The 23805-nt window shown below is 37.9% G+C and overlaps 1 pseudogene across 1 annotated transcript; it reads left to right on the top strand.

Annotated features, from left to right (window-relative positions):
- Positions 1–356: 356 nt before the first annotated feature.
- LOC149213419 (disease resistance protein RPV1-like) lies at positions 357–11125 on the top strand (annotated as a pseudogene). The gene is made up of 4 exons (XR_016250323.1): positions 357–1168; positions 1277–2416; positions 8655–8957; positions 9723–11125. The product of XR_016250323.1 is annotated as a disease resistance protein RPV1-like (transcript).
- Positions 11126–23805: the final 12680 nt, after the last annotated feature.

The following is a 23805-nucleotide window of genomic DNA, read 5'->3' as shown; positions in this document are numbered from 1 at the left end:
TCAATAATCTTTTGGTTTTGATAAGATATTTATTCTTTGGGAAGAAAGAATTGAGTCACCAGACATGTTAAAAAGGGGCATATTTAAATACGTGTTTCCATAGGAAGGTGGGTGTTCACTGCACAAACAACTTTTTCATTGGGCAATGGCCTACCAAGACCACTTCTTTATAGTTGGACATCTTGTCTTTTGTATGCAATTTGCAATTGGCACTCTTTTCTATGAAATGGCCTACCAAGACTATTACTTTATAGTTGGACATCTCGTCTTCGTATGCAATTTCCACAGGAATGTGGGTGTTCACGGCGCAAACAACTATTTTATTAGGCAATGGCCTACCAAGACCACTGCTTTACATTTGAACATCTCGTCTTTTCGTAAGCAATTTCCACTCCTTAAAGTGACCGTCGGGATGGGTTGTAGCAGCTTTTAGGGAATCATGAATGTATCACCCTTTCACAGAAGTTGCAGAAACTAGGGCTGAAGGGTTTAGCTTATATATATACATTATATCTCTGCACTCCAATATTTTTCATTGGAATCTTTCCATGGTTTCTCTGCGCTTCTCAAACTCCTAAATTCATATAATAGCAGGCAATTTGCATACCTTTCCATTGGCCCCCATTTCTATCTATACACTTCAATTGCAATTGCCAATGGCATCTGCCTCCACCTCTACTGCTTTTGATTCCCCCACCAAATCTAGCTACGATGTCTTCATAAGTCATCGTGGCCCTGATACAAAAAATAATTTTGCCAGCCATCTATACCGTCGCCTGGTTTTACATGGAATCCGAGTCTTTTGGGACAAGGAGGAAATGCAAGTGGGTGATTCTTTAACTTCTCAGATACAAGACGCTATTAAAACAGCATCCGTCCACGTGGTTATCTTTTCTCCCGGATTTGCAGGGTCAGAATGGTGTCTCAATGAGCTCCTCCAGATGGTGGAGTCAAAGGCTCCCATTATTCCCGTGTTTTTCCGTGTCCAGCCCACTGAGGTTCGACAGACACATGGGGAAGGAGTGTATGGTCAAGCCCTACGCACCCTCCAAAAAAAAAGAATGCGTGACTCTCAACCGCGTTACAGCTCCATTACCATTGAAAATTGGAGGACTGCTCTCTCTACTGTTGCAGGAATGAGCGGGCTAGAGCTGCAGAAGTTTAACGGGTAAGAAGTCGAACTTCCGCTCTACTGATGCAATATGTAAGATTTTTTTACCTATTGTTTCATTTGTTTTCTAATTATTAATTTATTTATTTTCTTGTGACTCACTAGGGACGAGGGGGAGCTGCTCGAGAATGTCATTGATTCTGTGTGGCAAAAGATGATAAAACCCCGCTTCGAAGTGGCAGAATATCCAATTGGTTTAGATGAAAAGATTAACGATTTTGAAAATAAACTCTTAGCGTTGCAGCGGCAGCAGACTGACAAACCTCAGGTTATCAGGATTGTAGGGATGGGTGGTATAGGAAAGACAACGTTGGCTAAAGAACTTTTCAATAGGAAGAGTTCACAGTACAATAGATCTTACATGTTATTTGATGTAAGAGAGAATGCACGTAAAAAAACTTTAAAATCACTGCAGAAAAGCTTCTTGAGAGCTTAACTGGAAAAAAAGAAAAGATAGAAGATGTTAGTGAAAGAATACAACTGCTTAAATCCCGTCTCTTATGTTCTCAGGCGTTGGTAATTTTAGATGATGTAGATCATGTAAATCAGTTAGATGCACTTCTCAGGCCAGTTCGAGATGTTCTTCAATCCAACAGTTTAATATTGATTACATCTCGAGACACAGGTGTTCTCAAAGGGTCGAGAGTGGAAGAGTCATCAATTTATACCTTAACTGGCCTTAATCCACAACAGTCCCAGGAGCTCTTTTGCTTGCATGCCTTCACCCAGCCACATCCACTCCCAGGATTTGAGCATCTCGTTGATAAGTTTTTAACAGCGTGCGATCGACTGCCTTTGTCTTTGAAGGTGTTTGGAGCTCTTCTCTATGGAAATCATGAGAAGCCCTTTTGGGAAGACCAACTGAAAAGACTTGAACAAATACTCCCGAAAGACATAAAAATGCGTCTACAAGTTAGTTACGATCTTCTTGAAGATGACGAAAAACAAATATTCCTAGATATTGCATGTTTTTTCATCGGCGAGAGCAGAGATACTGCAATAAGAATATGGGACAGATCGGGTTGGAAAGGCTCGCTGGGGTTTCGATGTCTGCAGAATAAGAGTCTTGTGGAGGTAGACTGGAAAGACCCGTTGTGGTCGGTGAGTCGTTATGATAGGACTCAAATTAGGATTATAATGCATGATCATCTCAGAGATCTGGGAAGAGATCTTGCCAAGAATCCAACTCTGCCTCGTCGAATTTGGCGGAATGAGGATCTTGACGATTTGTTGCGACAACAATCTGTAAGTAGTCAATCATTATATTTGCAGTGATTTGTTGGAATTTTCTGATAAATCCCATAACAAACAAACAAAAATCGCACTCTGTTTTTACACAGAAAAACAAAAAAATTCGCTTGCTGGAAACGGTGTTTCAACAACACAGTTTTTTTTCAGTTGCTGAAACAGGTGTTTCAGCAACGGTGTTTCAGCAACACAGTTTTTTTTCAGTTGCTGAAACAGGTGTTTCAGCAACGGTGTTTCAGCAACGTAAAAATTTTGACGTCAAGTATTTTGAGTTACGTGCTGTTTCAGCAACGCTGATCGTCATGTTTCAGCAACGGTGACGGTGTAACAGCAACAGGAAAAATAACTTGCGTTTATTAAAAGTAAACTAACTGTTACAGGAATTTCATAAGAGATTGTGCTTAAAAAAAAACGTTGTTGTTTTATACAAATAAGATCTGTATTCTCTCTTAGTAAACAAACATAAAACAAATTACATACAAATCTGCACTGCTGTGCATTTTTGCCTTTCCGCTCTCTGCTATACTGTTGCGTTTACACTGCTGTGCACTGCCGTGCCTTTCTGGAAGAATTTATCTTCACGCTGCTGCGTGCTCTTCTCTGCTGTGTATCACTCTACTGCTGTAGCTGCTGCTTCTTCTCTCTAACCTTAAAAACAGAACTGCTGTGCGGTATTTATATGCTGAAAAATATCTGATTAAAACAATAAACTATTACAAAATATCTTCTAATGTTTATCTCAGAATTTATTGCAGCAAGGCGGTGATGCCTTTATCAAAATCAAGTCGGCTGTCTGCAGGGGAAATCAGCTGAAACTTTAATGCATATTTATGTGCAAAAATATCAAAGGCGACTTGGCTGCACCGAACACCTTTAACATTTACTGCAAATCAGATTCCTGTGCAGCTGTTCATTGTTGCAGTTGGAATTAAATTCCAACACTCCCCCTTAATTTCAACTGCTGCATACCCAAACATTTTCTGAAATGATCAAAACCTTTCTTTGCTAATGGTTTTGTCAAGATGTCTGCAAGCTGATCCTCTGTTCTGCAGTGCTGCAAAACAATCTCACCATTGTTAACCAATTCACGTATGAAGTGATATTTGGTGTCTATGTGCTTTGTTCTTTTATGAAAAACAGAGTTTTTAGACAATGCTATTGCTGAGCTATTGTCACAGTAAATGGTTGTGCCATTTTCTTGTTCATGACACAAATCTTTGAGAACTCTTCTCAGCCATACTGCTTGGCATGCTGCTGCTGTTGCTGCCACATACTCTGCCTCTGCTGTTGATAAAGCCACAACTGGTTGCTTCTTGGAAGCCCATGAGATGGCTCCCGATCCCATATGAAACACATATCCCGATGTGCTTTTCCTATCATCAACACTTCCAGCCCAGTCACTGTCAGTGTAACCTGTCAACATGAAACTTTCAGAAGAGGAGTATAAAATACCAAACCCCTTCGTTCCATTCACATACCTTAGAATTCTCTTGGCTGCCTGCCAATGAGTCTCTTTCGGTCTTTCCATAAATCTGGAGATTAAACTCACAGCGTGCATAATGTCCGGCCTAGTTGCAGTCAAGTACATAAGGCTGCCAACTATGCTCTTGTACAATTTTGGATCAAAATATTTGCTGCTGTCTTCTTTGGTTAATTTCAGCCCCACTACTGTTGGAGTCACAGCAGCCTTGCTGTTCTGCATGTTAAATCTCTTCAAAACAGCTTCTACATATTTATCTTGAGAAATGAAAACACCATTTTCACTTTGGTCTACTTCAATTCCAAGAAAATATCTTAAGAAGCCTAAGTCAGTCATTTCAAATTCACTCTTCATGACTGCTTTAAAATCAGCAATGAGAGAAGCATCATTGCTAGTAAAAATCAGATCATCTACATATAAAACAACAATAATAATCTTACCGTCATTCTGCTTTATGTAGAGTGTGGGTTCACCATCACACTTATCAAACCCATTCTCAATCAGATAAGCATCAATTCTGCTATACCATGCTCTTGGAGCTTGCTTCAGCCCATAAAGAGCCTTCTTCAGTTTACAAACTTTATGCTCTTGTCCTTCAACTTCATAGCCCAGAGGTTGATCAACATAAACCTCTTCTTTTAACACTCCATTCAGGAATGCAGATTTAACATCCATCTGATAAATCTTCCATTTGTGTTGTGCTGCAATAGACAACACTGTTCTGACTGTTTCCATCCTTGCTACTGGTGCAAAGGTTTCATCATAGTCTCTGCCTTGTTGCTGCTTGTAGCCTTTCACAACAAGCCTTGCTTTGTGCCTGTCAATCTTACCTTCGGCATTACTCTTGGTCTTATAAACCCACTTAACTCCAATGGCATCTTTGCCTTTAGGGAGATCCACTAACTCCCATGTTTTACTCTTCTCTATTGCACCAATTTCTTCATTCATTGCTTCAATCCATTTATCTTCATTTACAGCATCTTCAAAATGGATTGGGTCATCAATATGACAATACAAAGCGAATAATGAATTCAGACCAGTATTGTTACTTACCTCTCCTTGTTCATAAATCTCACTCAGATTTCTGAATCTTGGTCTTCTTGGTGTGCTTGGAGTTCCATCCGAACTTGAGGGTGTATTTGATCCCTATGTTGTTTCAGCAGTTGCTGTTTGTGGTGTAACAGCAACTGTTCTTCCTTGACTTCTCAAGGCTGTTCGGATTCCAGCTTGTGGTGTGGTTTGTTGTACTTGCTGTGGTGTAGGAGGAGCCACCAAGGAAGGATTATTTGCTGCTGTCCCTTCCTCTTCTTCTTCATGAGACACTATTGTCTTCACATTCACTGTTTTATCCAAGCTTCCATCCCAAGCTTCATCTTCAATGAACTGCACATCTCTGCTTACTATTAACTTCTTGGTGGATGGATTATAGAGTTTGTATGCTTTTGACTCATCACAATAGCCAATAAAGACACACTTCTCCCCCTTACTATCAAGCTTTTTCCTTAGCTGATCCGGTACATGTGCATATGCCACACAACCGAATACTCTCATGTGAGTGACAGTTTGCTTTTGACCACTCCATGCCTCTTATGGTATTCTGTTCATAACAGCTTTAGTTGGGCATCTATTCAAGATGTAAACTGTGCAAGTAACAGCTTCTGCCCAATACTCATACGGCAAATGTTTTGCCTTCAGCATACTTCTGACCATGTCAAGAATGGTCCTATTCTTTCTTTCAGCAACACCGTTTTGCTGAGGTGTATACCTTGCTGTGAACTGCTTTTGTATGCCATTTTCTCTGCAAAAACGCAGAAATTCTTGGGAGATGTACTCTCCTCCTCTATCTGTTCTGAGCACTTTGATATAATGCCCACTCTGCTTTTCAACAAGAGTTTTGAAGTGGCGGAATTTCTCAAACACTTCACTCTTCTGTTTCAGCATATACACCCATGTCTTTCTGGTGTAATCATCAATAAAAGTTAAAACATATCTATTTCCAGCAAATGATGGTATTTGCATCGGTCCACACACATCAGAGTGAACTATTTCCAAGGGTGCTTTTGCCCTTATACTCTTTCCTGCTGGAAAGCTTTCCTTATGTTGCTTGCCCAAGATGCAGCCTTCACAAAGGCTGTCCGGTTTCTCAATCAACGACAATCCCTTTACCATGCCCTTTCTGTGCAACAGATTCAGGCCTCCGAAATTGAGATGTCCAAATCTCAAATGCCACAACCAATTCACATCTTTCACCTGTTCTTGAAAGACTTCTTGTGTTACAGCCGCAATAGTTCTGCCTTCCTTCAAATCTGCCCTGAGTTTGAGAGGAAACATTCTATTGCTGGTCATCTGCACCTGTGCAATGATCTTTTTACTTGGAGGTATGTCTCTGATAGTACACAAATCATCTTTGAAGAACACGTTGTAACCTTTGTTCATGAGCTGTCCAATGCTCAAAAGATTACATTTCAGACCAGGTACATAGTATACAGCTTGCACTGTCATCTGTTCTCCATTTTTTGCTCGGATATTGACACTGCCCTTACCCTTGACAGTTATCTTATCATCAGTCCCTGTTGTTACCTCAGATTTCACATTTTCATCCAGATTGGCAAACATTGCAATATTTCCAGTCATGTGATTACTACAACCTGAGTCTAAGAACCAAAAATCATCTTGTTTGTCTTGTGCTATGTTACATGTTAACAGCACATTCTTTGGGTTCTTATCTTCTTCATTTGCAAAATTAACATTCTGCCTATTGTTCATGTCATTTTGTTTTTTCTTGCATTCATTGGCATAGTGCCCAAATTTTTTACAATAATGACATTGGACTTGGGATTTGTCATACCTTTGTCCATGAGCTTGCTGTTTGCTTGAACCTTCAGCTTGGTTCTGATTGCAGCTCCTTCCGCTTGTGCTAGCTGGATAATTTCTGCCTCTGTTTTGGCTTCTTCCACGACCTCTGTAATTTGCTCTGCCTCTACCTCTTCTTTGGCCAAAAGACATCTGAGTCTTGAATGCTTGCTCAAAAGAGGAATCTGTTCCTCTACTCAGTCTGTGTTCATGAGACAACAGAGAAGCACTCAGCTCATCTACCGTGAACTGTGAGAGATCTTTTGTTTCTTCTATTGCCACCACAATAGATTCAAACCTTGAGGGTAAACATCTCAAGATTTTCTCTACAACCCTTCTATCTTCAAGAATCTCACCATGAGATCTTATCTGGGTTATCAATCCAATAACCTGAGTGAAGAATGAATCTATTGTATCAGATTCCTTCATGCTGAGATTTTCAAAGTCTCTCCTCAACATCTGCAACTTTGCAGTCTTCACCTTCTCCATGCCTTGATAGACAGTTTGGAGAATATCCCATGCCTCTTTGGACTTTTTTGCTGCTGCAATCCGCGGAAAAACACTTTCATGTACTGATTGGAAGAGGAAAAAGAGGGCTTTGGCATCCTTCTTTCTGTCACCCTTCAATTGGTCTCTTTCTGCTGCTGTCAAAGCAGCCAGTGCTGTTGCATCTGCAGGTTCAGCATAACCTGTTTCAACCAGCTCCCATATTCCTTGAGAAGCAAACAATGCTTTCATTGTTATGGACCAATAACTGTAATTTTTCCCATTAAACTGAGGCAGTTGGGGATTTGTCAAACCTGTTCCAGCATCTGCCATCTTAACCTGTACTGGTAAAGAAAAGATACTGACTGTATTTTGAAAAACAAGTAAAAACTTTCTCTGCTAGAAAAATCTGCTTAACAAACTTCTTACAGCTCCTACAGTGAAAAACAATCTCTGTTTTTGACTCACTGAGTGCCTAGACTGGCTCTGATACCATGTTGGAATTTTCTGATAAATCCCATAACAAACAGACAAAAATCGCACTCTGTTTTTACACAGAAAAACAGAAAAATTCGCTTGCTGGAAACGGTGTTTCAGCAACACAGTTTTTTTTCAGTTGCTGAAACAGGTGTTTCAGCAACGGTGTTTCAGCAACGTAAAAATTTTGACGTCAAGTATTTTGAGTTACGTGCTGTTTCAGCAACGCTGATCGTCGTGTTTCAGCAACGGTGACAGTGTAACAGCAACAGGAAAAATAACTTGCGTTTATTAAAAGTAAACTAACTGTTACAGGAATTTCATAAGAGATTGTGCTTAAAAAAAAACGCCGCTGTTTTATACAAATAAGATCTGTATTCTCTCTTAGTAAACAAACATAAAACAAATTACATACAAATCTGCACTGCTGTGCATTTTTGCCTTTCCGCTCTCTGCTATACTGTTGCGTTTACACTGCTGTGCACTGCCGTGCCTTTCTGGAAGAATTTATCTTCACGCTGCTGCGTGCTCTTCTCTGCTGTGTATCACTCTACTGTTGTAGCTGCTGCTTCTTCTCTCTAACCTTAAAAACAGAACTGCTGTGCGGTATTTATATGCTGAAAAATATCTGATTAAAACAATAAACTATTACAAAATATCTTCTAATGTTTATCTCAGAATTTATTGCAGCAAGGCGGTGATGCCTTTATCAAAATCAAGTCGGCTGTCTGCAGGGGAAATCAGCTGAAACTTTAATGCATATTTATGTGCAAAAATATCAAAGGCGACTTGGCTGCACCGAACACCTTTAACATTTACTGCAAATCAGATTCCTGTGCAGCTGTTCATTGTTGCAGTTGGAATTAAATTCCAACATGATTTGTTAAATAGAATCTGTGTACAGCTTTTGATTGTTTGTTGTTTTTCAAACATGTGCAGGGAGTAACCCAAGTGCGGGGAATTAGCATGCGCTGGACAAATTGGATGGCTCCATCATTTTCAGGCTGCATAATGAATAACTTGCAACTTCTTGATGTTCGAGGTGCTATCCAGTCATATGATAGCAGGGAAGTAATTATGAATGCACTACAGTCATCGAATCTCATATGGCTTCGCTTAGAGGGCCATCGTTTCTTTTCATTGCCTCCACGGATTCCATCAATGAAGTTGACGGTTTTAGAAGTGGACAGCTACCATTCACTCTCCCTGATCTGGTCAGCGTTGGTGCAGGAGGAATCGCAGGTAAATTGAAATCGAATTATAGCACAACAAGTTTCCAATGAATTCGAAAAAGGTATTTAAGGTATTTATTTATTTATTTTTAATACTTCGTGTAACAAATGAGATGACAATCATCCATATCTATAGACAGTAGATTAAGTTGGAGAAAATTTTGCTATGAAAATATAGATTTTTTCAGTTAGTTTTTGGAAAAATAAATGGAAAATTTAAGTTAAACTATACAGTTTTATCATAATTTTGCAAAATAAAAAAACATCCAATTTCAATAAAAAAAGTTAGCTTAACCTGGACCACTCCATATCTAGTGAGTTTAAGTAGATTGCTGATTCTCCAAATGAAATTTTTTTTGGACTTAAAGATGCTCAAATATTCAAAAAAAAATCAGCAATCGACTTAAGGATGCCCCTCCTTTAAAGATCTCAAATATCCTTTAAATATCCCAAATATTCAAAAAAATCAGAAAAGATGCCCAAATATTCAAAAAAATCAGCAATCGAATTAAGGATGCCCCTCCTATGCCCCTCCTTGTCGGCTCGCTGCACCACTCCTCCGTTAAGATATTTGAAACATGTGAACATTTTTGCGGTCGCCTCGCTACAAAACTCCTATGTTTAGATATTTGAAACATGTGAAACGGCTTGTGATATCTCCAGTTAGTGGATAATGCTGTTGAAACATCTGGAACGGCTTGTGATATCTCCAGATTGGAATTTAGAAAACGCGCTAGAAGACTTTTATAATCTCCTTTCGTTGAAATAGTTGCAGATTTCGTTCTCTGGAATAAGATCTCTGTCAGAGCCCTTCGGCAATCTAGCAAATCTGCAACACATTAACATGTCGCGCTGTTGGGAATTAAAGCAGCTTCCAGATGACTTCGTCAATCTAGCAAATCTACAACACGTTGACATGTCGGGCTGTTCGGCATTAAAGCAGCTTCCAGATGGCTTCTGCAATCTAGCAAATCTACAACACGTTAACATGTCGGGCTGTTGGGAATTAAAGCAGCTTCCAGATGGCTTCGGCAATCTAGCAAATCTGCAACACATTGACATTTCGGGCTGTTCGGTATTAAAGCAGCTGCCAGATGGCTTCGGCAATCTAGCAAATCTGCAACACATTGACATGTCGGGCTGTTGGGTATTAAAGCAGCTTCCAGATGGCTTCGGCAATCTAGCAAATGTGCAACACATTGACATGTCGGGCTGTTCGGTATTAAAGCAGCTTCCAGATGGCTTCGGCAATCTAGCAAATCTGCAACACATTTACATGTCGGGCTGTTCGGGATTAAAGCAGCTTCCAGATGGCTTCGGCAATCTAGCAAATCTGCAACACATTGACATGTCGGGCTGTTCGGGATTAACGCAGCTTCCAGATGGCTTCGGCAATCTAGCAAATCTGCAACACATTGACATGTCGGTCTGTTCGGGATTAAAGCAACTGCCAGATGGCTTCTGCAATCTAGCAAATCTGCAACACATTGACATGTCGGGCTGTTCGGGATTAGAGCAGCTTCCAGATGGCTTCGGCAATCTAGCAAATCTGCAACACATTGACATGTCGGGCTGTTTGGGATTAGAGCAGCTTCCAGATACCTTCGGCAATCTAGCGAATCTGCAACGCATTATATTTTCAGATTGCTTGGTCTTAGGGCTTCCAGATACCTTCGGCAATTTAGCAAATTTGCAATACCTTCACCTGTCAAACTGCTGGCATTTGGAGCAGCTTCCAGATACCTTCGGCAATCTAGCAAATCTGCAACACATTTGCCTATCAGGCTCTACGGAATTAAAGCGGCTTCCAGATACGTTCGGTAATCTGACAAATCTGCAAAGGATTTACCTGTCAGACTGCTCGGGATTAGAGCACCTTCCAGATACCTTCCGACATCTAACAAATCTGCGAGACATTAGCCTGTCAAACTACTCGCTTTTAAAGCAGCTTCCAGATACCTTCGAGAATCTGAGAGGACTTCAATATTTTGATTTAAGTGGTTGCAACCATTCAACTATGTTGAGCGTGCCTTCGCATCTTCAACGCTTATGCTCATTAACGGATGATGAAGAAGTATGCTTATCAACGGATGATGAAGAATAATAATAACAGGATCCACCTGGGCATGTCACTATTTTTTCGCAAAAGTGGATTTTGGGCATAAAACAGACATAAGAATGCCTCTTGTTAATGTGCAACATATAATGCTACCAAATATTTTATTTTAAAGGCCACCTAAACGTATATTTCGTTTGCATGTGATTAAAAATTTGTGTGTTTTTGCTTAAAAATTGAAAATGGGCATAGTTCGTATGCATGTAATTAAAAATTTGGGTGTTTTTTTTTTTTTTTTTTTCTTCTTAAAAATTGAAAATGGGTATAGTTAGTATTAGTAATGGGTCATAGATATGTTATTTACCGTAAGTTATTTTCAAGTATTTTATTTTTAGATAGTTTTCTTGTAAAGTTTAAGAATAAAAAACCACTACACAAATCCATAACCATATTTAAATTTAATTAATAAGCATATAAAAACTTAGTATTTATAGTAAGTGACAAAGGTGGGGAGAGAGAGAGAGGGATGTGTAAAAGAGAGGGAGATACAAGAATGAAGAGAGAGAGGAGGGGAGGGAGATATGGAGTTAGAGGGGGAGAGAGAGGGAAGGAGAAAAAATTCAAAGAGATAGAGGTAGAGAGAGAGAGTGACAAAGGAGAGATGGAGAGAGAGGGAGAGAAGAGAGAAGGGAAGACAAAGAGAAGTGGAGAGAGAGAGGGAAATAAAGGGAAGACAGAGAGAAGTGGAGAGAGAGAGGGAGAGAAAGGAAAGAGACATAGAGTGACATAGTGATGGAGGGTAGTAACCACTTATAAGTCTACACACACAATTTTACTCCTACATAAGTTATGAGGAAAACAAAAGTAATGGTGGGAAGTAGCTTTTATAAGTATATTTTTTACATCTCATTCTATCCATTTTTTATGGGAAGACTTGCGTAAATTATGGTGGGAAGTAATTGATGATAGATATGTTATTTACTTGAGTATAAGTTATTTCCAAGTATTTTGTTTTTGGATAGTCTTCTGCAAAACATAAGAATAAAAAATAACTGCACAAATATCTAATAATGATTCCATAGTCATCTTTAGATTTAATTAATAAGCACACAAAAATCAATACTTATAATAAACATACAATATAACAAGTTTCTTCACCATGTATATCCACCCCCACTTTACCATGAATATTATTAACTTGTAAACAAGTTTTGTTACAATACAATGGGTCAGTACTATGACTTACCAATACTATATGTGAGAAAAAACATAAGTCATTTCACAATAAAAAATTAAAATGTAAAATATTTTAGACATTACATATAGCGTTGATTGCATAGAGTGAAAATTCTCTATCATACCGATGGAGGGGGAAAGAGAGGGAAGGAGAGAGAGAAAAATAGATTGAGTGAGATAGAGCACAGAGAGAGGGAGGGGGCCGGGGTGAGAGGGGAGAAGGAGGTAGATAGTGGCACAGAGAGAGAGAGACTGATGGGGAGGAGAGAGAGAGAGAGGGAAGTGTAAAAGAGAGGGAGATAGAGGAATGAAGAGAGAGAGGAGGGGAGGGAGATGAGGGAGGAGGGGAGGGAGAGAAGGAGGGTGAAGGAAGGAAAAAGACATAAAGAGATATAGGTAGAAAGAAAGGGGGTGGCAAGGGAGAGATGAGAGCGGGAGATAGGAGAGGAGGGAAGACAAAAAGGAGAGGAGAGGGAGGGGGAGAGAAAGGGAAGATAGAGGGGGAGACATAGAGATGGAAAGGGGAGAGGGGGGCAAAGAGAAGGAAAGAGGGAGGGAGATAGTGATATGTTGGAAATAATACTGAGAGGGGGGGGGGGTGAATCAGTATTATCACATCAATAAAACTTTTTCATTTCCATATTCAGATTCATATATGCGACTTCCACAACTTCTTATGATTCAGTTAGTTGATCCTTAATGAGTGCATTAGAACATTATCAACCATATTAACAGTAAACAGGTGCAGTAAAATAGAATAGATCATCACACATAAGCCACACACATGAACACCATGATATAAGGTGGAAACCCAATGTGGGAGAAAACCACCTGCTGCAATTCATCTCTATCTTTCTTTAATTAGAAACTTCCTTTTACAATGTACTGGTGCAGTCCTTTACCAGTACGCAGGCTACAACCTGCAGAGAGCTACAACCCTCTCTCGTTTTCCAGCTTCTCCTGGAAGGGAGCTACAACCCCCTTAGCTCTTGTACTAGCCAAGATACTAGTACGTAGGTGCTGGCCTACTGAAGGCTACAACCTTCTCTTTCTTCCAGGGACCACGTTTCATAAATTTTCAGACTGGATACTTCTGAAACACAACACATAATCTGAAAGGCCACGTTTCATCCAATTTTCATACTAGACCCATTAATATCATTGAAGCACATAATCAATCAATCTTCTGAATCACCCAAACACCATATCAATACATATACAAGGATAATATATGTGTTAACACCCAGATCTAGTCCATCAAATCACATAAATATGAGTCATATGATCCTGATCCAATATTAGTTCTCATCCATCAATACTAAAGCTAAACACAATCAACCAAACAGGATATGCAGAATACTGACACCTTTAAACTGTCATGAGAACCCATCAACAACCAGAACCACCTGTGACTTCAAATATCATAGCTCAAATTGTATACGCTACTACAATGAACCAAACCTGCATACATACACGCTTACACCAAAGCCAACCCGCGTACAGATCTATAAATATTCAAACATGACTTGCAGCGATTTGAAACTTAAGTTATACCCAGTTCAGATCATTACAAGCGTCAGTATACAGATCTAGAATAAGCATAATAAACTATATAGAGATAGTTCATTTCAAACCATTTGATCCCGATCTATCCTTAGATCTTGTTCTCCATCAACCGGTGAGATCCCTCTTTATCTCAGATCCAGATCTGCACCATAACCCAATCACAGTATTCCAAATCTAGATATTCAATAATTCAGATGATGCTTTGCCAAATGATCTCCTTCCTCTTTTATAGCCTTAGTCCTTTCTCAATACCACGGTCCAAAACCATAGGATCAAAAAACTGTTGGACTAATACCATGAACCAACCATGAAAGTGCGTGAGATCAACACTTTTGGATGCAATACCACAGACCAAAACCATAGGATCAAAAACTGTCGGACTAATACCATCAACCAACCATGAAAGTGCGTGAGATCAACACTTTTGGATGCAATACCATGGGCCAAAACCATAGGATAAAAAACTGTCGAACTAATACCATGAACCAACCATGAAAGTGCGTGAACTTTTCTCTTGCATGAAGGGAACTCTTCTCTGCATGAAAGTGCGTAAACTTTTCTCTACATGAAATAAACTTTTCTCTGCATAAAAGTGCATGAACATTTCTCTACATGAAATAATCTTTTCTTTGCATAAAAGTGCGTGAACTTTTCTCTACATGGAATAAACTTTTCTTTGCATAAAAGTGCATGAACTTTTCTCTACATGGAATAAACTTTTCTCTACATAAAAGTGCGTGAACTTTTCTCTACATGGAATAAACTTTTCTCTGCATAAAAGTGCGTGAACTTTTCTCTACATGAAGGAAACTTTGTTGCACTATAATTTATCAAATAAATTTGCTGCACTATAATTTATCATTTGTGTGATTTGCCATCAAGGACAACACTTGTCTCATAATGCCAACAATCTCCCCTTTTGGACTTGTCATACTGAGAATTGTCATCTGATATCTCTTCCGTAGATTCATCTAGATACATATAAGTGAGTTGATCTTCTATGAGTTGTTTGCCATCAAGTACAACACATGCATCATAATGCCAACAATCTCCCCCTTTGGACTTGATGGAAACAATACCAAATCACTCTCCCCCTTTGACATCAAGGGCAAAGTGCGAACCAAGATATTCTCTTTCCTAGAAAGGCATTCCGCTGTTCATACTCCCCCTGAGTACCTGTTGAAATCTCTGAATGAGCTCCCCCTTTGTATATGCCTGCTCTGCTGAAATATGCTTGTTCATGCTCCCCCTGACTGTTAAGCAAGGTCTGCAAAAAGATGTTCTACAAGAAGTTCATGACTCTATACATCATAAATGACCTTCCTATCACCAAAGACTCATACATACATCTATCTCCCATCACAATGGTGATATACCAAAAGTTTACAGATAACATAAGAGAATAACATCATTCATCCCAGGCATAGTGGGGAAACCAACATAGGCCGTTACATGACCTGAAGAGATCTCATCAAATGACTACAAAAGATAGAGACACACTATTACATCATGAGTCTTGATATGACCTTTACATCGAATGATATACATGACATTTATATAGAGACCAAACACCTAAACATCAGCAACGACACTGTATGATCTGCTCCATAGTATCTGTCAACAGCAACTAGACCAGCAACTTGTATTAGTGCATGAATCATCAAGGTATGCCTGTATCAGCTAACAGAATTCTGTATATATAGAAACATTCACATTCTATCATATGAGAGAAACACCATAGCCATCCAGATCTGCATGAACCAAGTATCATCAATTGGGAATATAACAACCTATCATCATATAGGTAAGAACTCATCATCATCATGTCTCCAACAATGCAACATTGAATAATCATCCATGTATCCAGCCAACAATCCTCATCCATATATGTGCCAAGAACAATAGGAATCCTGCATCATAACTGTAATATATGATCTTTATGCATATGACGACAACAGCATATGAGTGACTCATCATCAAGTAAAGAAGATGTGAATTCAAGCTATGTACTTCTCCTTATCCTTATGAAGATCACCATGTAAGCACCATTAGAGAATCAACCACAAATCTGATCTAAATATCAACTATGTAACCCCAAGAATCATCTGAACAACTCATAACCACATCATAGCAAGATGAATCATTTATCCATATAAGCATCATCACCAAGGACAATTAACCATAATGCCAACAATGCATTAAGAGCATATGCTCCCCCTAAACCTGTGCCATCTGTCAGATCTGATCATGCATATTAATAAGAAGTATCAAGACATCAGCAATATCAAGTTAGAACCAAAATACTTCTAACCATCATATCCACACATCATTAGCAAAATGCAACCATTATCAATTAGAGCAAAACTGATCCTTTTCTTGAATCTGTCCCTACTGCCTTTCTTCAAACAATCATATACGCGACTGTGCAGTAACAAATTCACGTATATATGCAACTTCCCTTTATCAAGCTTGCGTAGGAGATTGAAGTTTTACACTTCCGGCTCCCTCTGTTATGTCTGTATAATGTGTTGTGCCGCCACTTTCTGACTGAACTTCCTTTTTCTTCCATATCTTCAAGTGTGATGATGTTTTCTCCTTTTGGTGTGATGTCCGTGCTTTGTTCCTGCATTCCTTTGCTATATGTCCAAGCTTGTTACATGCATAACATCTTACATGTTTCATATTCCTTTTGTAGCAATCAACAACTTTGTGACCAAACATATTGCAAGCAAAGCAATATCCATTAAAGTACCTTGACTGAGATGATCTGTTTGTTTGATGATCTTGAACCCTTCTTCTTCTACATCTGGCTGCAACATGTCCAAGGTTATGACACACATAACATTCAACATTATTCATAGGAGGAGTAAAAGATTTTCTTTGAAGAATTTCTTTCCTTGGTTGATGATGAGATTAACCTTTCATCTCTCTTATCTCCTTGTTGATCATTTTAGATTTCTCTTTAGAGTTCCTTGCCTCACCTTGTGAACTAGATTCACCTTCAACAGATTCATGAAAGCCAAGACCAGTTTTGATAGCAGGAGATCTTTGACTATTAAGAATATCATCCAAGACTTTAGTACTATCTTGAAAACGTAAGAGCTTATCCTTTTCTTCTAATTTACTTTTCAAGATATTTACCTCAACCTGAAGTTGTTCTTCTTTTTCTAGATATTGCTTCTTCATGTCTTCTTCAGCTTTCCTTTCTTCTTCCAACTGATGCTTTAGCTTGAGAATCTCCTTTTCTTGTTCTTCATTCAGATCCTGTTGCATTTGACGAATTCTGAAGGCACATTCTAGCTGAGATTTTAAGCTGATAACTTCGTTTCCCTGTTTTTCAATATCTTGGACTAGATCTTTATTCTGCTTCTTTGATTCTTCAAGATCTTCCTTTACAGAGCGGATCGTGGCTTCAAGACTTTCATAGTAACTGGATCTATCTCTGAGTTTCTTGATGGTTGTGTTCTTTTCATTGACTTCATTTCTTAGAGATGTTGCTTCAACCTGCAACTTTTGATATTTCTCCTTGAATAACTCTCATTGAGCCTTTTGTCTAGTGACAGCTTCTTTGAGGGCACCACTCTTTATGTTCAGAAGTATTTCTTGTTCACTAATTTTGTTTGTCAGCCTGTTAAATTCTGCTTCTATTTGATATCCTTCTTCCTCACCCATAAGAGCACATTCAGTTGTTTCGTTATCACTTCCATCTTTTCCAAATGGATAGATAGCTGGAACATCAGAGGATAGCAAATTCGTACCTGATAGTTCATCTTCATTCTGAAATGATTCTGAATCTGAAGAGCTTCTTATACCTAATCCCCAATTGATTCTCCCACTGTCATAGTTCTTCTGAAATGTCTTCTTCTTCTTAGGTGATTTCTTCTTAAGCTTCTTTCACATATTTCCACGAATCTCCTTCAAGCGATCAAGCTTCTACCAAAGGACCTGCTCTGATACCAATTGTTGGAAATAATACTGAGAGGGTGGGGGGGTGAATCAGTATTATCACATCAATAAAACTTTTTCATTTCCATATTCAGATTCATATATGCGACTTCCACAACTTCTTATGATTCAGTTAGTTGATCCTTAATGGGTGCATTAGAACATTATCAACCATATTAACAGTAAACAGGTGTAGTAAAATAGAACAGATCATCACACATAAGCCACACACATGAGCACCATGATATAAGGTGGAAACCCAATGTGGGAGAAAACCACCTGCTGCAATTCGTCTCTATCTTTCTTTAATTAGAAACTTCCTTTTACAATGTACTGGTGCAGTCCTTTACCAGTACGCAGGCTACAACCTGCAGAGAGCTACAACCCTCTCTCGTTTTCCAGCTTCTCCTGGAAGGGAGCTACAACCCCCTTAGCTCTTGTACTAGCCAAGATACTAGTACGTAGGTGCTCACCTACTGAAGGCTACAACCTTCTCTTTCTTCCAGGGACCACGTTTCATAAATTTTCAGACTGGATACTCCTGAAGCACAACACATAATCTGAAAGGCCACGTTTCATCCAATTTTCATACTGGACCCATTAATATCATTGAAGCACACAATCAATCAATCTTCTGAATCACCCAAACACCATATCAATACATATACAAGGATAATATATGTGGTAGCACCCAGATCTAGTCCATCAGATCACATAAATATGAGTCATTATGATCCTGATCCAATATTAGTTCTCATCCATCAATACTGAAGCTAAACACAATCAACCAAAAAGGATATGCAGAATACTGACACCTTTAAACTATCATCAGAACCCATCAACAAACAGAACCACCTGTGACTTCAAATATCATAGCTCAAATTGTATACGCTACTACAATGAACCAAACCTGCATACATACACGCTTACACCAAAGCCAACCCGCGTACAGATCTATAAATATTCAAACATGACTTGCAGCGATTTCAAACTTAAGTTATACCCAGTTCAGATCATTACAAGCGTCAGTATACAGATCTAGAATAAGCATAATCAACTATATAGAGATAGTTCATTTCAAACCATTTGATCCCGATCTATCCTTAGATCTTGTTCTCCATCAACCGGTGAGATCCCTCTTTAGCTCAGATCCAGATCTGCACCATAACCAAATCACAGTATTCCAGATCTAGATATTCAATAATTCAGATGATGCTTTGCCAAATGATCTCCTTCCTCTTTTATAGCCTTAGTCCTTTCTCAATACCACGGTCCAAAACCATAGGATCAAAAAATTGTTGGACTAATACCATGAACCAACCATGAAAGTGCGTGAGATCAACACTTTTGGATGCAATACCACGGACCAAAACCATAGGATCAAAAACTGTCGGACTAATACCATGAACCAACCATGAAAGTGCGTGAGATCAACACTTTTGGATGCAATACCACGGGCCAAAACCATAGGACCAAAAACTGTCGAACTAATACCATGAACCAACCATGAAAGTGCGTGAAATTTTCTCTTGCATGAAGGGAACTTTTCTCTGCATGAAAGTGCGTAAACTTTTCTCTACATGAAATAAACTTTTCTCTGCATAAAAGTGCGTGAACATTTCTCTACATGAAATAAACTTTTCTCTGCATAAAAGTGCGTGAACTTTTCTCTACATGGAATAAACTTTTCTCTGCATAAAAGTGTGTGAACTTTTCTCTACATGGAATAAACTTTTCTCTGCATAAAAGTGCGTGAACTTTTCTCTACATGGAATAAACTTTTCTCTGCATAAAAGTACGTGAACTTTTCTCTACATGAAGGAAACTTTGTTGCACTATAATTTATCAAATAAATTTGCTGCACTATAATTTATCATTTGTGTGATTTGCCATCAAGGACAACACTTGTCTCATAATGCCAACAATCTCCCCCTTTGGAATTGTCATACTAAGAATTGTCATCTGATATCTCTTCCGTAGATTCATCTAGATATATATAAGTGAGTTGCTCTTCTATGAGTTGTTTGCCATCAAGTACAACACATGCATCATAATGCCAACATGATAGAGCTTGAGTGTAGAGAGAGAGATGAAGGAGAGAGACACATGGAGGTGGGAAGAAAGGAAGAGGAAGGAAGAGATATAAGGAGAGAGGGAGGGAGAGGGTAGAGCAGGGGGGAAGAAATATCGAGAGAGTGAGAGACGGATCCAATCGAGATATGGTATGTGTGTATATAAAAACAAACCTAGATATATCTTAACCCTAGATCTATAAAGGGACGAGAGGGATCAAATCTCTTTTCACTTTAAACGAAGGTTTTTATCTTAAGAAATTTGATCCCAAAATAGACTCGATCCCTCTTGATTCTTGATAGATCCGAGATTAATTTATTTTTATTCTTAAATTCTATCTTGATTACTACCATATCTTTATTTTCAACAAATACAAAATCATTACCTAAAAATAAATAATTTATAAGTCTAATCATTTTACAATTAAATCTAAATTTCAATTTATTTATTTTTTTAAATATTCAAATGAATTTAAAATAAAACAAAACCTATAAAACACTGTTTTATAACCAGGAAATCTCCAATTTAAAATAAAACAAAACCTATAAAACAATGTTTTACAACCAAGAGAACTCCAATTATACCAACCTTAAACCACCCCCTACAAATTTGGAAAAATACAAGTCATTTTTACCCAATCACAAACTCTATTTTTCACGAGACAAAAATATGTTAACTACATGCTTAAACTATTCCCTAAAAATAAAAGCACAACCTAACTATTATAGTAAAATAAATAAATACATTTCTTTTAGAAATCCCAAATAAAATACAAGATTTAACCTGTGTAGTAGATGCATTAAAAATAAAAAATAAAACTATTGTTCAAATTCCAACACGGATTGGTTAAATGGGAGGTTCCCTTACCGGCTCAGCTACGCAACACACGAAGTGATTAATATCTATCACCGACCAGAATCTTACTTTTTACTCATGACGTGGCTTCCTGGTGGCTGATCCAATTGCCTTCACCGCCGGACTTGACATTATCGCCGAAGGTGTGGAAGAACCCAACAACTGGTAAAGAAGCCATGGAAGAAGCAAATGGATGGGGCTAGCTAAGCTCTGAAAGAAGAATGAAATAACAGAGAGGAGGTTAAAGCAAGGATTAATTGTAATTGTCAGAGTAAAATTGAAATATTGAATGCATTGTTGGTTTTAAACATCCAAACACAATTGCAATACGGAATAAGTACTGGTGGTACATAATCAAAACAAAATGTGTGGCATACTTAGGTATATGTTCTCCCTCCCCTCCCAGCCATATAAGAAATAACCAAGCAAGCCATCTAGAGAGGCAAGAAGAGAGTGCCCTGTAGTAGAGGCAAGAGAGGAAGAAGGGTGGCAGTCACGGTGGCGGTGAAACAAGCTAGAAAGTAATAACAAAATAGATGCCATAGTGGACTTTCCTTCCTCAGAAATTGAATAAATAATTAGTGGTAAGCAGTTAAAAATTGGTCTGAAATACTAAATGAATTACTGATGTAGAGCATGTCTTCATAATTGTAGTCCTAATTATCATTCACAAGTCCTAAATATCATAAACAATCAAAGATTTGGAAGTCAATGTTGGAAATTGATCTTGTTGTAACTATTTTTTATCTATAAATTTTTCTAATAAAGGATATTACAAAAAATGGTTTATATTATGAAATTTGTGATAAGTTGGCTGATCTGATAAATGTTAGGTGAAAATTTATTTATTTTGCAAATAAATGTAAATGATTTTGTAATTTCCGCCAATAAAGATGCATGGTAATTATTGCACTTGCTCCAACGGCTAGGATTTTATCTGTCGCAATTAACAGCTCACATGCATTACAAGACCCCCCACACTCCCAATGTTTGATGAGGGGGCGCAAAGACTGGGATTTTATCTATCGCAATAGACAGCTCACATGCATTACAGGGTCCCCCCGCACTCCCGATGTTTAACGAAAGGAGGGGGGTTTATTCAACCAAATCTATCCCTCTACTATCCACTCCGTCAAAATATCTCTGGCTATCTTTTCCACTACTTGTCGATTCATAACAACCAGGGAAAATTTTAAGAACCCCCCTAAATTTATAAATATAATAAATGGGCGAATCTCCATGGTATATAGTAAAAATGGAAGGCAATTTTATCAATAATATAATATGTATATATAATTTTTTGGCGAATCTCTCACCAGGCATGGCGAATATTTTACTCAATTATAAAATCTTGTAAGATCTTGGCGAGTCTTTCACTAAATAATAAAACTTTGTAAAGTCCTAGTGAATCTTAGCATAGGCTACATGCTGGTTTAATTCCCCCATTTAAATAGGCTACATTCCAGGTGAATACCATGGGTCAATACCATGTGCCATTTTTATTTTTATTAGTTCTAATATTAGGGTTAATAATGTTTTTTTGCATGGTATTAATAACAATCCAGTCCATGGTATTTGTCCCATAGTATTTTGGCCATAGGTTTCACCTAAATATAACTCATTTTTTGAGTGTTCGTAAATATAAGGTGACTTATGGAGTAAACATAAAAAAATGTTTTATTTGTTTACCATACCTCTCGTTTATTTATATTTTTATTAATTTACCATACCTCTTTTACAAATATGGTATTTGGCCCATAGGATTCACTTAAATAAAACCTCTTTCTTGAGCCTTCATAAATAGAACGGGGGTTATGGACTAAATATAAAAAGAGGTTTTATTTATTTACGATACGTCTAGTTTATTTATATTTTTATTTATTTACCATACCCTTTGAGTAAGTATAAAAATACGTTTTATTTATTTACCATACCTCCACTTTACTTATATTTTTATTTGTTTACGCCCTTACATGTATATAAGGTGACTTATGGAGTAAATATAAAAATTTTTTTATTTATTTACCATACCTCTCATTTATTTGTATTTTTATTAATTTACCATATCTATTTTATAAATATGGTATTTGGCCCATAGGATTCACTTAAATAAAACCTATTCTTGAAAATGGGCAAATGGATTAACTTAAATAAAACCTATTCTTGAAAATGGGCGAATGGAAGGTTGTAAGTCCTAATTTCAAGGGCTAAATTTACCTTGTTTACCCTCTCCCTTAAAATAAGGTGGGCTATTTGAGGTGATTTGTAAAAATGTACTATGATACAAAATATTCGCCCACTAAAAATTTAAAACCCCTTAATTTCGCCAAAGGGCGAACATTCGCCCCTAAAATTATCCTTGATAACAACCAAATCTTGCGATTAATTCCCACAAACATTCTAAAAGTGTGTTAAACACTCAGGTCATTAAAATCATCAACAAAGATTTTAATTTTCTCTAAAAGCAGAATTTGCCCAAATTGTCCGATCATTTTCTCAAGTTTGCAATGTTCGCATAATAATTAATCGGCAGAACAACTTCCTAGTACACACAGGCGCTTCTCCCACCGTCTTCAATCTTCTTGGTATTCCAATTTTTCCATTTTCTGCTCAACCTCAAAATGAGTACTTCTAAAGGAAAAAGTAAGTCACAAATTGAGAACCCCATGTTTCCCACAATCGTGAATTTAGATGAACTATCATTGGTAGCTTAGATTTCAAGGCTGTAGAGACCAAATGTGAGTTTTATTGGTATGAATTGTATAATTGGGCTTTTCAAAAGTTTGAAGACGTTAATGATGATTTTAGTTTTTGGGAATCCAGGTTACCCCAGTTTGTTTTTGCTTAGAATCATCATTTTCCCGAGTTTGTCTCCTGGTGCCAAATATCTACCGAATCAAAGAGAGAAATAGTAGCAATAAATGGTAAATTTTTATTTTATATAACACAAGAGTCTATTCTTCAAGATTTACAAATCAATCTCCCAAGTTCCTTGCATTCGTTTTTAGTTGACTCATTAATGGAAATTTATCGGAAGCTTACATTTCAAGAGAGAACCCATATTTTTGAGTCAGTTTTACCAGAAGGACCTGTGATCTGCCTTATTCCTCAACCATATTTCCTGAAA

The sequence above is a fragment of the Pinus tabuliformis genome, chromosome 1_1 (assembly GCF_031772625.1).
Source record: "Pinus tabuliformis cultivar Carrire ecotype Pingquan chromosome 1_1, CPIR1, whole genome shotgun sequence".
Taxonomy (NCBI): Eukaryota; Viridiplantae; Streptophyta; class Pinopsida; order Pinales; family Pinaceae; genus Pinus; species Pinus tabuliformis.
The sequence above is the reverse complement of the archived record's forward strand: the minus strand, read 5'-3'. Positions and strand labels throughout refer to the sequence as shown.